A 13,791-nucleotide genomic window follows, 5' to 3' on the forward strand; every position below is an offset into this window, starting at 1 on the left:
TGCTCCGGGAAGTGTGCTCCTGCACCTCTTCCCCTGTCATCCGGGGAGCTCATTAGAATTGCAGAATTCTCTGCCCCACCCAAACCAGAATTTGATCTTGCACCAGGTGGAAGGGCCCCAGGTGATCCTCTTACACTTGATTCACATTTGAAAAGCTCTGCAGAGAGAGTTCTCAGGGCAGTGTATGCAAAGCCTGGGACTGCTGGCTCCTAAGGGACCACACAGCTAGCATCCCCTGGAGTCAGGATCCCACCCAGACACTAGCTATGGATCTTGGGCTATTCTGTGACCTTTGAGCCACTGTTTCTTTAATCGCTGAGTGAGAATAATGGCCACATCCTGGCTCTTTGAGGTGGTAATAAAAGTTAAATGAGGTAATACAAAGCAGAATGGCTGGCCCGGAGGACATGGTCAGAAAACAATTGTTTTTGCTTCCTGAGTCTGTGGCTCTAGGGCAGATGATTTGTCCTGTGTTTGTGTGTGTGTGTGTGTGTGTGTGTGTGTGTGCATGTGTGTGTGTATACACGTGCACGTGCATCTTTAAAGGTTCACAGTTGGGGATCTCTGGGTGGCTCAGCGATTTAACGCCTGCCCAGGGTGTGATCCTGGAGTCCCCAGATTGAGTCCCATATCAGGCTCCCTGAATGGAGCCTGCTTCTCCCTCTGCCTGTGTCTCTGCCTCTCTCTCTCTCTCTCTTTCTCTGTGTCTCTCATGAGTAAATAAATAAAATATTTTAAAAAATAAAATAAAATAAAGGGTCACAGCTGCAGAAGAAATCGAGTCTGATTGAAGATCACATCTACTACAATGACCAAGCGATTACACATGGCACTGTCTTTTCAGGTCTTGTACCAAGGGGTGTTGCCTGGAAATGTGTAAGGTTTGCCTTAGGGATTTCATTGTGTGCCTATGTCCCTACAAGGAGGGCAAACACTGCAGGCAGGCCCAGGGCACAGGACTGGTGGAGGGATTTGTGTGTGTGGTAAAATACACACAATCATCATCTTAAGCATTTTTCAGTTTAAGTTCAGTGGCATTACGTCGTGTAGGCATCACCAGCATCCACCTCCAGAGCTCTTTTCATCTATTAAACTGAAGTTCTATACCCATTAAGTGAAGACTCCCCAGTCTCCCTCCCCGCAGCCTCCGGCCCCCAGCATTCTTACTTCCTGTCTCTAGAATGTGATCACTCTAGGTACTTCAAATGCATGCAGGCATGCAGGCGCACAGCACTGTCTTTTTGTGACTGGCTTATGTCACTTAGCATAATGTCCTCAAAGTTCATTCGTGTTGTAGCTTGTGGCAAGATTTCCTTCCTTTATAAGGCTGAATAATCGTCCATTATGTGGATAAACCATATTTTGCTTATCCATCCATCAGTCTACGGACACTTGGGTTGCTTCCTGCTTTGGATTCCTGTAGGTATGTACCCAGAAGTGGGATTGGATCACGTGCTTATTTCATCTTTAATGTTTTGAGGAGCTGCTCTACTGTTTTCAGCCGCGGTACCATTTTGCATTCCCACCAGTAGTGCACCAGGTGTGGGATTTGTTTTTGAGTTGTTTTCAAAAGCAGCATGAAGAAATGACATATGAGAGACAAGGACATATTCTCCCCTAGGACTGCGAGGTCCCCAGCCCGGGTGACCCTGCCTCACTCCTACAGGATCCGCTGCACACTTAGGGCGGTGCCTGGAAAGTAGAGGAGCTCAATACAGGATTGCAGACTCAAAGGGAGTGTTTCCAGGGGCGCCTGGGTGGCTCAGCTGTTGAGGGACTGCCTGTGGCCCAGGGTGTGATCCCAGGTCCCAGGATCCAGCCCCATGTCGGGCTCCCTGCAGGGAGCCTGCTTCTCCCTCTGCTTGTGTCTCTGCCTCTCTCTGTGTCTCTCATGAATCAATCAATCAATCAATCTTGTCAAAGTAAAATCAATGAGTGAGTGAATGAATGAATGTCCATCAAGAAGACCATTGTCGCAGAGTACAGCTTTTCTTCCTACACACCACCGCCACCTGCTGGAGACAGTTCACATTGCAGCTGCCAGGCTAATGCCCGCGCCTCTAATACTCTGCAAACGTTGATTTGTTTGGAAACTGCCTGTGCAGATTTTTGTGATCTTTTAGACAGGTTGAGGCTTCCTTTTGCTTTGTGAAATTTTTTAAATCAGAAATAAAAATGTCACAGAGTTAAGATAGTGGGTACACAAAAATGTGGGTGTGTCAGGGAGAGAGAGAGAGAGAGATTGAACTGGGATGACATCCTACATAATGGGAATAGCTTATATGGAGGGAAGCCCTGCGAAGAAATGGAATTTGGCAAAGTGTGGACAATGGTATGTAAAGATGCAAAAGGCCAGGACAGGGCCAGCCTTGAGGATTTTTTAAAGTGGTCACTTAGGGGCACCTGGCTGGCTCAGTGGGTAGGATGTATGACTCTTGACTGGAGGGTCCTGGGTCCGAGCTCCACATTGGGTGTAGAGTTTACTTTTTAAAAAGAAGAGAGGCAGCCCGGGTGGCTCAGCGGTTTAGTGCCGCCTTCAGCCCAGGGTGTGACCTGGAGACCCGGGATCGAGTCTCACCTCAATGAGGCTCCCTGCATGGAGCCTGTTTCTCCCTCTGCCTGTGTCTGCCTCTCTCTGTGTCTCTCAAGAATAAATAAAATCTTTTTTTTTTAAAAGAAGAAGCCACTTAATGCAGGTGATGTCCTAAATACAAACTATTTGTTCATTATAACAATTCTAATTATACCTTAGCTGCAGGGAAAAAAAAAAAGAACAACACCACTATTAACTGAGCTTGGCCTCTTTTATTCATATGCAATAAAACTATGACTTTTGAAGCCTAGAATGAAGAATTTAGCTTTAAAAAAAAAGAATTTAGCTTTTCAGTAGTTCAAACTGACCTTCCCAAGGTAACGGTCTGAATCCATTCTCTGACATATAAAATACCATCTCCACTCCAAAGACGTCATGGTGTAGTATACTAAGCCTAAAGCCTAAACATGTTTCTATTTCTTCTGCAATAACTGTTTCAAAATACTCAGCTTTTGGTCATTATTAAGGAGAGAAATGCACGGGAGTTTTAAGTCTGTCTTGCCTCCATGGACTATTTATATAGGTATATATATTATATAGGTTAAATAAGAAAAGATAAAGCCTGAAAACAGAGTAGGTGCTCAACAGAAATTTGTTTGCTTTCTTACCAGGCTGGAGTTTCTCTTCCATTCCCCCATATGGGCCCCACCTCCCCCGATCCATATCACCGATGTCCTGTGGGTGCCCTGAGTGATGGGGTGGGTTCTGGGGATTTATCAGTTTTAGTGCTCAGCCAACTGAGCCAGGAAGAGGGATTGTGTGAGTTGAAAGAGGAAAAGAAGAGCAGGGGTGAACTCCATCTCATTTGAAAACAGGTGTTAAAAAAAGAGAGAAAGAAAGAAAACAGGTGTTGCCTGATAAGAAACAGCTAGGAGAGGAGAGGTTTCTGAGAAGTCATTCTAAGAGGCCTTGTTTCCACAGCACCAAGCCCTGCAAAGGAGGTCCTCAGTGGGCCCGGAGGGTAGCAAACCCACGGGTTCCGCCCCCCTCACCAGGGACGTAGTTAGCTGCCAAAGAAGGCAGGACATTGGACTCAGGCCGACTGGGGTTCAGACACAAGCTTCCCCAGGCACCAGCTGCGTGGCCCCAGGCAGGACGATGAATGCTCTTAGTCTCCATTTTCTCTTATTAGAACAGGAAAGATGATTCTTACTTGTGACGTGGTAAGGATACAATGGACTAACTTATGAAAGCCTGTCCCAGGGAGGCCTTCTCATAGGACGTGCTCAAAATGGGTTTGTTCTCTTTGGAGAATGCCAGGTGCCCCTCCTCGTCTCGCCCCCCACCCCCACATATATATACACAGACCTCATCCCACACCCCTACAGATGCCCCGCCTGCCAGCCCCCAGCCTCAAATCCTTGACCTCCAAACTCAGTGGCAACTTAGTGAGCGTGCTGTGCAATGATCTACTGAGGTCTTTTTGGGAGTCTCAAAGATTTCCTGTTTATGGAGACACTATTGACTGATGTGGGCAATGATTTACAGATACACACACGCAAGCCAGGATTTCTAGAGGGAATTTTCATTGTGATCACATCTTCAAATGAATGGGTAAAGCCTCACTCAGGCGTCAGTCAGCTGAGGAAAAAATTATGGAGAGGATAGAGAGCTAGAAAGCCTTCCCAGAGTCCCTAGAAATCTATGCCATGGATGAGAGATAATGCTCTTATTTTAAGGAGGCTCTTGGAAGCACTCATAGTCTTGATGGGAATATAAATACCCATTTATTGAGTACTGACCATGTTCCAGGCTCTGTGTTATGACCTACATGCATTTTATAACATAGTCATTCCAGCCACTGGAATGGTTGTTTGAAGGTCATACTGCTAACAAACCATGGAGCTGTGAGGTAAGTCCAAGAATGGTGGTATGCCCAGGTGCCCAGGGCACTCACAGGAATCCTCCTGAGGGGCACATAAGAGCACACTCACAATGCAGGGTGGACTGCTGAGCCCTCTGACTACCCTGTCTCATCTCCCTCTTCTTCATGAGCAGGGTTACTGGTCCTCTTGGATTGTGACCTTGACTTACAGGGACCACAAGTCTCTACCAATGTTGTGAGATCCCAACTGGCTCCGCCCACCCAGGACCCTGACCCAGGGGCTGCCCCTACCTGCTGGGTTCCTGCACCACCTTATCCCCAATCGTGGCTTCCTAGCGGATCCAAACCAAGCAGAGGGAACAGGGCATGCAAATGCTATGAACCCAGGGACTGGGGGTATTTCCAGCAGCTGAAGCTCATGGAGCATGTGCAGGAGAGGCAAGGACTAAGGCAAGGCAAGGAAGGGGCAGGCGGGCACAGATCCCAGAAGCACCTAAGCTCTTCTTCCACCATCAGTGTTCTGAAAGCAATAGGAAGAGGAGCAATTTAGGCAGGAGAAGCGACTTGATTAACTTTGTAATGAAAAATATCTCTCTGGTAGTTTTAGTGGCCGTGACTTTGTTTTTGTTTTTGTTTTTAAGATTTTATTTATTTATCATGAGAGATACAGAGAGAGGGAGACAGAAAGAGAGAGAGAGAGAGGCAGAGACACAGGGCAGAGGGAGAAACAGGCTCCATGCAGGGACCCCGACGTGGGACCCGATCCCGGGTCTCCAGGATCACACCCTGGGCTGAAGGCGACGCTAAACCAGTGAGCCACCCAGGCTGCCCGTGGCCGTGATTTTGAATTCATCTGTCGATCTATATTTTTATTCCTTAATCCAGTAGATTGTTTCTAGGTGTTTAACAGAACTTGTAATAAAACTACAAATGGCATTCCTCCTAGAACATGGAACTCATTTTCATTTTTAAGATTCTCCCAACCAGGTGACCGCCTCTCCGCCAGCCTGCATCCAGCATTGGTTTCTCTTCCTCTGGGACAGTCTTTCCCTTATCCCCCTAGTGTGTGACTCAGCAAAAGGCCAAGATAAAAGGAGCTGAGTTGGGGATGAGGAGTAATTCAGTACAACTGGAGTGCAAGGGATCAGAGGTAAGAACTGGCTGCAGGGGATACTGGAGAGGAAGGGCGGCCCAGGTCATACATGCCCCATTCTCCTCCTAAAGCATTACCCAGAGTTAACAACTCTTTCTGTTCTGGAAATGCTTTCTTCACAGTGGGAGCCCAGCCCTCACTCATCATACTGTTTGGTAGTGATTCATTCATAAAGCTACCTCCCCGGAGCACCTGGGTGGCTCAGTGGTTAGGCGTCTGCCTTCAGCTCAGGTCATGATCCTGGGGTTCCTGGGATGGAGCCCCGTATCAGACTTCCCTGCAGGGAGCCTGCTTCTCCCTCTGCCTGTGTCTCTGCCTCTCTCTCTCTCTCCTTATCTGTGTCTCTCATGAGTAAATAAATAATATCTTAAAAAAGAAAAGCTATCTCCCCACGGGATGAAGCTCCATGGTCACCAAGGACTGTGACCCCACCATGGCTGCATATTCCCAGAATACAGCACAGTAAGAAGACTCAATCAATACTGTCCAATGACACAATGAACTAATGCCAGGGACAAGAGGCATGAATAAAGAAAATGAAAGTGGCGTGGCATGTGTATGCATGTGAGGACTATGAGAGCCCTGGTCCTACTCAGTAAAGAACAAACATCTCACAGGACTTCTGTTTGCTAAGTCCTAAGGCCCCCTCTGTTCTGCTGCTATCAATCAGTTGTTAACATCAACTAATAAGCCAGCATCTCCCTAAGCTCTTATTTGATGATGACTCTAGACTCTGCAGTTTCTCTTCTGTTAATAACTATAAATTTCTTGGGAGCAGGGGTGGCTCAGTCAGTTAAGCATCTGCTTTTGGCTCAGGTCATGATCCCAGGGTCCTGGGATGGAGCCCCACATCAGGCTCCATGCTCAGTGTGGAGTCTGCTTCTCCCTCCTCCTGTTTGTGAGTGCATGCTCTCTCTCTCTCCCTCTCTCCCCCCCTCTCCTCCTCTCTCTCTCCCCCTCTCAAATAAATAAATCAAATCTTAAAAAAAGAAAAACCCTATAGGGCACCTGGGTGGCTCAGTCAGTTAAGCATCTACCTTCAGCTCAGGTCATGAACCCAGGGTCCTGGGATGGAGCCCCGCATCAGGCTCCCTGCTCAGTGGGGAGTCTGCTTCTCCCTTTCCCTCTGCTACTCCTCTTGCTTGTGCTCTCATTCTCTCAAACAATTTTTAAAAATTAAAAATAAATTAAAAAATTTAAACACCCTACATATTTCTTATGAATCAGCACTTTAGGATTATATTTAACTGAATTCAAGACATGGTCCCCAGCTGTCCTTCACTGAAACACACTGCATTGGCCCTGAGATATTTGCTTTCCACACTCTCCAAACTTAATCTCACAGAACCCACCTGTATCACCAAAAGTAATGCTGAGTACCATTCGGGGTAAGAGTGAATAGATCATAAACGTTTCAAAATTATGTAATGTGGTCCCCTTGGAATGTCTAGCTCTAATACAAACCTTCTTCTGAACACCCAACCAGTAAATCAGACTACTAATTGTGTGTCTTATAAATCACAGGTGCAAACTGGAATAACCCATTTCCATTCTGTCCCTAGATGCTTCCTCTTTACCTCTCCCTTCCACCTGCCCTCATGGTCATCCATCTCAGAAACTGCTGCCTTCATTTGCCCTCATCCATGCAGACACTCCTTCCTCAACACCCCATCCCTGGTTTGTTGATTCTACTTTTCAAGTTAGAATCAACTCTACTTACCTTGCTATTTCCAACACCACTCCTAGCCTGGCCTCAATTCTCCCCCCACCTGCCCTACCTCTAAGATCCTCTTATTAGCTTGCTGGTTTCCTCCCTATACCCCTCCCTACCCATCCCTCCATTCTCCAGCCACAGTGATCTTTGTAAAATATGAACCTTGTCCTACTGGAATATTGGTAAAAAAATTTAAAACTTTCCCCTTACCTTTAGAATCAAGTCAACAATCCTCAGTCTGCCTCTAGGACCACTACATGATCCAGCCTTTGCTATTCAGAGAGGTTCATCTCACACCAGCCTCTCCATTGGTCACTATGCCCTTGTAATATGGGCCTTTTAGCATTTTACCAAGTGTATGCTTTTGTTCATGCACATTCATCTCCTCTACCTACCCTTCCATTTCTTAATTTCTACCTACCCTTCAAATGCCTGCAACTGGCCTCCTAACAAGCAAGTAAGATGAAGGAGGCAACAAGTATTTCTAAGTAGAAATAGCAGCTTGTTTTCAATGGTGTCAACAACTGAAGTGAAAAGATCATATCAGCTCTGGACACACACACACACACACACACACACACACACTGCTGCAAAAAAGTAAAACAAATATTTAAACACCTTAACATTAAATTTAAAAAAAAAAAAAACACCTTCACGAAACTTCAGAGAAGCAGAGTCTTTTACTTAGTTAGAAATAGGCTTCATAAGTAGTAATAGAAATAGTAACAGTAACTCAAAAAATAGATTATTTTTCTTATGCAACAGTTAAGTTCCCAGGGATGGTGTAGTGGTTCAGTGATATAATCAGGGACACAGACTCTTTCTTTTTGCTCCCGTTCAGTCAGTGTGTTGGATTTCATTTCCATGCTCCTTATTGCCTCATGGATCCAAAACAGCTGCTGTAAATCCAGGCTAAAGTCAGTATTCCAGGCAAGAAGAACTGGAAGAGGCAGCTTTGTATGTCGTTAGCAAAAACTGTGTCACCTGACCACCCTTAAATGAAAGATAGGGAGCCACAGAGGTTGTGCCAGCTTATGAGCATACTAGGGATAATAAATAGAAATTAATGGTGCTGTAATAGCAACACAAATGATGCTATAAATAATAGATTGTTATTTATTTCCCTATACAAAATGTCATGGATATTGTCTTTTATTTAGAATTGTCTTTCTTATATTTTTTAAATTAGAGTTCTGTCTTTATTATGTTAGGATTTCTACAATTTGTTTCCCAATATTTCCCCCAACTACATTTTCTTCATATGTTAAGACTTCTTTATATATATATGAATTTATATATAATTATATATATGTAATTTTAACAATAAAACTATTCAAGAACTTATGCTCTGTGTTTGATAATAGAATATACTTATACAGAAATGTAGAAGAATTATCAGAATGAGAATGGTATTCTCTGCAGCCTGTCTACTCTTTTGAATCCAAGAAGATTCAACATTCATCCAGCTAAAAACTATCCCCCATTAAATGTCCTGAAACTCAGCTAACAGCTCATGCCTCTGAAAGACACCAGGTGGCAGTGCAGCATAAGAAATGAGTGTGATCAAGGGCACTCATTCAATTCCACAAATTAAATCAGTATAATTTTTAAGTGCCTTACCCACATCCTTGTGCCACCAGTTTATCATGGCTTCAACTTCATCTCCAGAATGAGCAAAGTAGAATGCCCTTTCAGTGACACGTTTCATTTGGCTTATTAACATTCAAATTTTTTTCAGATGGAAGACTTGACTGAAAACACAACTGTGTTGTCTAATGCAACATCGCCCCAGGCACTTTTAACCTATTTTAGGAAATGATGAGATCACACTCTGATATTTGTTTCCCAAATTCTGAATCTTGTGGGACCTCCGTGGGTAGATGTTTGTGGGACAGAATGGCCTAGGTTGGGACGCCTGGATGGCTCACCAGTTGAGCATCTGCTCAAGGTGTGATTCTGGAGTCCCAGGATGGAGTCCCTCATTGGACTTCCTGCGAGGAGCCCCCTTCTCCCTCTGCCTATGTCTCTACCTCTCTCTATGTGTCTCTCATGAATAAATAAATAAAATCTTTAAAAAAGAAAGAAAGAAAGAATGGCCTAGGGTAAACTACCAATTTTTAAGGGTGAGACTCTAAGGTCTAAAGTTGTATTCCTTTCTTCTCCAGGAATTTTGAGTCTAAAGAAACAGACACATATGAGCAATCAGGTAAGGTTGTTTTTTTTTCTTTTTTAGAAAAGTATAATAATACTTCAATCTGCAAACGTACAAATCTTTTTCTGAATCAACTGAGATTTTGACACATGAAGAGATATTGAATCAGCAGAGAATTAGAGTAAAGGCAAAACTAGGTTATATCTGCATCCAGGGATGATACATTGATTTTTAACAGAATAGAAACTCCAGTGGACTTGAACCAATTGCATGGAGTTCTGTGATGGGAATTCTTTTCTGGCTGTGCTTGGACTTGGTGAGAAAAGCTACACTGATTGATTAGTAATGTCAGTCATAAGTGAAGAGAGGTGGGATGGTAATATATTTGTCACACATTGACAAATTTCCTATTTCTATCTTACTCTGGTTTGGTGCCACCTTCAGCCATTACATTTTTTGAGGACCTATTTTATATAAACTACTGTGTTGGTTGCCATAGCAAACACAAATATGAAAAAGTGGGGGTTTGGGGAGGGAATGGTCTCTACTCTCCCAAAGATGATAATATAGTAAGAAAGAATTAAGATCTATGTAATTTGAGGCAGGATCATGAAAGCGTCAAAAGGAAGCAAAATAGAGCATTCTGAGGGTTAACCAGGACAAAAAAACAATTCTAATCAAAGGGATCAGAGCACATGACCCAGAGGAGATGAAATTTTCTGTTGAGTCTTGAGTAACTAAGATTTTCATAAGATGTAGAATGAATTGCATAAAAAGAGTGATGTGAACATACATGAGAATAGGCATGGTTCCATCAGGAAATAGTTCCATGTGAAGGTGAGGGATAAAAAATAGTGTTGCAGGTGATAGATGTCACTTCATGGACTCTGTTTTCTGGAAAAGGCATAATTAATATATTCTCCATATATTCATTCATTAAATAGAATCACTCAGTGATATCTGCATGCCTTTATGTCTTAAAATGCTTGAATTCAAATGTTTTGGCAATTTATCTGATCTCTGAGTATGGCTAGGGAGAGAGAGGGCAAGGGAGATCTTGTACAAGATACCCAGACCTCTCTATACACTTATCTTGCTCGGATACCCAGACCTCTCTGTACACTTCTCAGCCCTCATGGACAGGTGTTGAATCTCAGTCTGTGAGAAGCCCACTGGATGAGACAGCAGTCCATAAACTTCTCCAACAGGGAAGTAGGCACATTGGCAGACTTGTTCTTCATGTTTTTCCTCATACCATTGGTCATTCCTCTACCATTGGTCATTGAAAGTCAACTTTTCTGGAGCTAGGATATATCTGACATGGAAGGGAATATCATTTCTTGCTATGAAAAACCATAATTCCTAAGGAAGAAATCTGGAGCTGGGAGCAGAATTCCAGAGAAGCATCAGTGACAAAATATGAAAACTTATTTGGAGAAATAAAAGAGAGAAATGACTTTGAGAATGGGTGACTAAAGAAATAGATATAGTAATAACAGAAATACAGACATCAGGGAGAACACAGTATGAGAGCTGGAGAGGAATTCAAGAATGAGGCTTACAATATCTTCAAGACATTCAGGTGAAGAAGTCCAACAGGTAGTTGGGAATGCTTGTGTCGGTGAGAAAGCAATAGAGACAGATTTGTAGAATCAGAAGTCAAGCTGATGGATTTGGTGCTTAAAATCCTGAGAAAAGATACAATTTATGGGAATCTTGGAAAAAATCCTATGAGGAAGAGAAATGGTTAGCCACTAGTCCAAAAGTGATGTAAAGAGACAAATCAGAAGATGCAGTGCTCACAGACCAATGGAGGAGAGCTTCTAGATGAAATGATGTGGGCAACAATGTGAGAGACTTCAAAAAATTCAAAGGGAACAAGCCTGTGTAAATGTCATTGTGCTTAAGGCAGTTTGGATACCTCCCACTTGACTATTGAATTTGCTGATTTCCCATATGAAAATCAAATGTAAGCCTATTGTGGCAGTAGAAAAAGGATATGCCTCAGTAGTGGAGGAAGTTGGTTTTAAAGAGAGAAAGAACTATGTCTTCCTCTGAGATATCAGGAACAAATAAGAGAATGCTATAGTCAGATGCCCACAGGGGAGGGGAGCAAAATAAGAAATGCTTTTTCCCCATGGACTGTGTTTTCTTAATGCTGTAGTGGAGAGGACCGGGAAAAGGAAGCAGGAAGTTGAGGAAAGAGCCATCCATTTGGAGTAACTGATGGGAGATGAGGAAGTTGCATCCAATGAACAATGGTCCATGAAAGACTGAGCTACGGGTGAGTAAGGGGTCATGTTAAAACAGTTGTGGGCTTCTCCTTGTAATGTTTCATGAAAAAGTTTCAATAAAGGGCACAATACTGGTCCGGATTGAAGAAGGGCATCACCAATCTGGTGTTGGGAATGATCACGCTGGTCCTGGATTCTGTGTTGGAGCCATGTGAGAGCATGCTGAATGATAGAAGATGAGTAATTATGGTGAGCAGGCTCCATGAAGAGGTACATCAAGTCTGCAAGCAACACAGTGTGTGGAAACAATTATATACTCCTATAATCAGAGGACCTCAACTGAATCCTCTCTCTACTCTTTTCCACTAGCTCTGCAAACATTCTGCAAAAATTTAACCCTTCTGCGTCCCAATTTATTGATTAGCACCAGGACAATAAGGCTTCCCACACAGGTTTATTCAGAATTAAATGTATTAGAAGGCACACGGGTGGCTCAGTTGGTTGAGCTTGAACATCTGATTCTTGGTTCTGGATTAGGTCATGATCTCAGGGTCGTGAGATCTAGCTCCTCATCGTCAATCTTTGAGCTTGGCATGGAGTTTGCTTGGGATTCTCTCTCCTTCTCCCTCTGTCTTTCCCACCCCTGTCCCTGGCTCACATGCGCATGCCTGCGTGCTCTCGCTTTCTCTCTCTCTCAACTAAATAAATAAATAAAATATTTTTTAAAAAAGAATTAAATATATTAGTACATATTAAAGTGGTTGAGACCTAGTGGGTTCTCAAAAAGTATTAACTACATTTTTTTCTGTTGTGCTAGAGCAATGTTATGTAATTTAAGTTTTTTGACAGCTGTAATTGGACATATGTGTCCCTGTTGTTACATTTGCCTTTTACATTTATCCTTTTACCATTGTGTCTTAAATCTCAAATCTTCTTATACCCAGTGAGTCATAAGAGATGCTGCTAAAAGGGCAATAATCATAAATGAATTGTTTCCATCATGGCTGGTTTCTAGGCAAGGTGCTTCTATAAGCACAGGTCAGCTGAGTCTCTTCCTCAGGTGCACAAAATAAAGCATGCCATAGAACATTCACAGAGAACCTCAACCCACATTAAAAGACATGATTGAATACAGTATACTGTAGTTATTATCACTTATCATTCCCCAAAAGCAGTTTTTCATGTTCTTTAAATATAACAAAAGTATAATGAATGCTCATGAATCTCCTAAATTAGTCTTTGAACAATACCACCAAAAAAGCCTACTATCTACATCTACGATATTGTAGAACATTTTCTGGCCCCAACTGGCCTTGCCATGGGCACCTGGGACTTTGCCAAAGGTTAAACCTGGAGCTAAATCGTTAATTCTTCACCCACCCCCCTCTCAGTCCTAACACATCCTCACATTTAACTTAATTTGACAGACTCCCAATAAACCAAGATGTCAGCCCAATAGTTTTTCTTTTAATTGGAAATGGATCAAAAAGAGTATATTGATTAAGTGAAATTTGTAGGCAAAGGGAAAATAAATTCAAACTTTATGGATAAATAAGTGTCCTTCCATCTGTCTTAGGAACATGGGTCTTTATGGAAATCCTATACTTTAAAAATAGTGGTTATCAACCATCTCCGCTTTTCTCCCTCTACCTCTCGGGGGATTAGAAATCATAACAATAAGAGTGCTGGAATGCCTTCCCTATTTCAAAAGCTCAGTGGATGAGCTCACAGTAAGGCTTAACTGGCTCCTGCTATAAAGAGGTAGGAAGCAAAGGGAATTAGCATTCTCTGAGCATCTATTAGTGACAGTCATTGCTCTACCCATGTGAGGTTAGTATTACTACTAGATGGAAAAAAAAAACACAAAACAAAACAAAAACCCCCCAAATCCACAGAACACCTGGGTCTTATTCTGGGCAGAGGTGTGCTGGGAAGAGAGAGAACAATTTATACTGCTCTTTTCTTATAGGGGCTGGTCTCCTGCCTAAGAACTGGATTATATACAAGAAAAAACACCATTTGAAGCTTCTGTCAATTCTTTGTACTTAGGCAGGACCCAGAGTAAATGTCCTTTGTTTGGCAGAGTGGGTTCATAAGCTTTAAAAATGCCTTGAACTTGT

The sequence above is a fragment of the Canis lupus genome, chromosome 14 (assembly GCF_011100685.1).
Source record: "Canis lupus familiaris isolate Mischka breed German Shepherd chromosome 14, alternate assembly UU_Cfam_GSD_1.0, whole genome shotgun sequence".
Classification (NCBI taxonomy): Eukaryota; Metazoa; Chordata; class Mammalia; order Carnivora; family Canidae; genus Canis; species Canis lupus.